At 38.3% G+C, this 3,368-nt stretch overlaps 1 non-coding gene across 1 annotated transcript; it reads right to left on the bottom strand.

The window, feature by feature from the left end:
- On the bottom strand, window positions 2,862–2,960 carry MIR155 (microRNA 155). Its single transcript, NR_129604.1, has one exon. It is a non-coding gene; the product is annotated as a microRNA 155 (primary transcript).

Genomic DNA, 3,368 nt, shown 5'->3' on the forward strand with positions numbered 1-3,368 from the left:
ATGATGGTGTAATTAAGTCAGTAAAGAGTGAGCGGGATCTGGAAATGCAAGATGGCAGATGGGCCATCAGGGGTACCGCTTCCTCTAGTACAATCATCCACACACCAGAACAAATTAGGATTCAGTGTGTTAAGTGCTGGTGATCCAGGAAACCCCTGAGTTTTGCAAAGAAGGGTGGAAGAGTGATTCAAGATGGACAAGACATCATTGGGATGATAGTTGAGAAATGCACCTAACAAAATTGTTACTTAAATGCTTAGGAATACATATGTGTTAACCCAGGTGGTGCTAGTGGTAAAGAACCTGCCTGCAAATGCAGGAGAGGTTAAGATGTGAATTCTGTCCCTGGGTTGGGAAGATTCCCCCGGAGGAAGGCAGGGCAACACATTCCAGTATCCTTGCCTGGAGAAATCTCATGGACAGAGGAACCTAGGGGACTGGGGTCCAAGGGTCGCAAATAGATAAGACTGAAGTGACTTACCATGCACGTGTGTGTTAGCCAGCCAAAGACTAACACTGGAAGACTTGGATTAGTTAAAACACAAATTCACTTCTCTCCTTAATTCGTCTACATTTTCCCCTTTATTTTTAATCTACTGGGTCTATCTGGCTGCCAACAGTGAATAGGAAAGGACTGGTCTTTAATTTAGCAAGTTTCTGGAAAAGAGAGTCAGATCCTAGACAACCCTTTTGACATACTTCAGTGTTTTAAAATAAGAAATCAGGTCCTGCATAATGTAGTGCTTCATTCAGTTGTTATTCAGTGTATAAAATTGGGTTCCTTTTCCCTTGGCCTTCATTTTTCCAGAACACTCCTTTAGTTCAGCCACATTTGGTTTGTCACTTTCACACACACCCTCCAATCCAAATGCACACCCAGTCTTACTCATGCTCCAAGAATTTTTGAAATGACTGACTATATTGATCAGATCCATCTGAGACCAGGAGATCAGGAACTAGAAGTCTAAGAGAAAACCCAGTGGCCCTTGCAGTATCTAGGTTCTCTGAGTGGTCATCATGGGGTTACAGTTAAACTGAAGTTACTCTGTCCTTGGGGAGATCTGTGACGGTAGATCACTCACCGTAGAGGCTGAAATTTAAATGTCTTAAAGCTAGTGTTTATTTAACACAATGCATAGTAGATACCATACAAACACTTTCATTTAAGCCTGTCATCCTTATGAAATGTAGTTATCATTCTACTGATGAGGAGGCTGAAGCTTAGATTAAGTCACTCCCCTTAGTTTCATCTACTCTAGTGCTTTTCAAATGGAGCATTTCACAGCATGGTTTTAAAATCTGCCTTTTTGATGTTCGTAGTGTTTCATCATAACAGCAGAAAGGTAATGCTACTGTATTCCAGGCCTTAACACTCTGGGTCTTGGTGGCTGTAGGTAGGGTTCTGAAGAATTGGGAATCAAAACAAGGACTCCTCTTGTAGCCAAGCAGTGCAGATGAGATGAACAGTCCCAAGAAACACCCTTCAGTGCGACCTACCTATGTAGGGGCTCCATGGAGTCCAATGTTCACTCCAAGGGTTAACAGGAGAAATTTATCTTGGCAGCAGACATAGCTTGAACAGAAATGGGGGACAGGCCAAGGGGATGCCCTCAGATGAGAATACTGTGTCCTAGGAGGCAGGAATGTTCCCCTTAATATTCTCATAATTTTTTCCCATTGTCTTTTCTTGTGTAAATAGCTTCTGAAATTACAGTTTGTACTTTGCAAAAGAAAAAAAGACTATGACAATTATTTTAAATCAACTAAAGATTCAAGAGGTTTATTTGGTTAGAGTGCATAACCCATTTGACAAAAATGTTGAAAAGAGTTGCTTAATACAAATACACATTAAATATGCTAACAGTTATAATTAGCTACATATATGTAAGAGATGTAGTCCTATAATTATGGAGAAAGGTTGCATAGGAATCTGAACGTGAAAAATTCTGTAATCAAATCATTAGCTTTTCACTAACAAAGGGGGATTAGTTCTTGGATTAATTTTACTATAACATTAATGTATGCTATATTTTATACTCTGTATTTTACAAACAAGTTCTCTATCTCATGTAAGCCTCATACCAATATTATAAAGTATGAGCCCAATTCTGTGGAAAGAGAAACAGGCTGAGAGGAAAAGTGGATTCTCTTACCCCACAATGTTATGTGGCCAAGCTGTTGAATTTGAAGCTACATTTGGGACTTAATTTCACATAAGACGTTTTTGATTAAATCTTTATGTCTTGTAGGGAAAAACAGATTAGCTCTCAGATGTCATTTACCATACTAATTTTTAAAAATATTTCATTTTTAAAAAACAAATTGTCATAGCCTTTCAGTTCCCCCTTAAGATTCAAAATATCCATTTTACATAAAGTTATCTAATAGAGTTATTACATGGGGAAAAACATCAATTTCTAAATCTGTAAAACACATTTCTGGACAATCCGTGATGTAACTAGTGGATAGTAGTAGTCCTAATTTTCAGTTACAAAGATATTCTGGAAGCTTGTTTCAGAATGTGTTTAGTCCGTATTTCTTCCAGTTGAATTGCTGAAAGTGTTTATGAACAGTTTCATAACCAGAACGAACAAATCATAACTTTAAAATGGCACGAATACATTTTCCACTGAAAATATAGATGTGGGCCTGAGGATTAAAGTAAAATTACTGGCATTCAGGCTATGGCTGTTAAGTCTTTAAAATGACCTTACTCTTACAACTTAATTTAAGGTAGAACATCCCAGTGACCAGATAAAGATTAACAGAAAATAATAAAGCCTGCAGTCGGAGTTGATCCAGCAGGGTGACTCAAGCTTTGTCACCCTCCCACAGCAGCAGTTTGTTCCATGCGAACGCTCGTAACAGGCGCCATGCCCTGTTAATGCTAACATGTAGGAGTCAGTCCGAGGTAAAAACCCCTATCACGATTAGCATTAATAGCACACAGCCCACAGCAAGCCTCCAGCACTCGGAGGATGAGGTGTAGAGAACGTAAACCACAGATGTCCCCTTCCTGGTTTGTGCCACCTGCAAGAGAGAGAAAGATGATCGTGTACACACATGCAGTTATAAAGCTGGAGTTTCAGAGTATAAATCTGAAAGTAAAAACAGTTTTGTTTTTTTTTTTAAGGGAAAGAGTTCATTAAGTCCTAGTTAGTCATTTGTGGAAAAGCATAGATAAATTGGCAACTAAAGGATGATATTTTTACCTTTTAAGTGTATTTGAAGACTATTTTAAAATTTGTTTAAAATTCTAATGTAGTTTTGAAGTATTCACACGTACGTATCATCTTCTTTATAACAAAACTGAAAGCACTCTTCAAAGTCCAAAATGTTGAAATGCAAAGGAGAGACTTTGCATCCTG

Source organism: Capra hircus, chromosome 1 (genome assembly GCF_001704415.2).
Source record: "Capra hircus breed San Clemente chromosome 1, ASM170441v1, whole genome shotgun sequence".
Lineage (NCBI taxonomy): Eukaryota > Metazoa > Chordata > Mammalia > Artiodactyla > Bovidae > Capra > Capra hircus.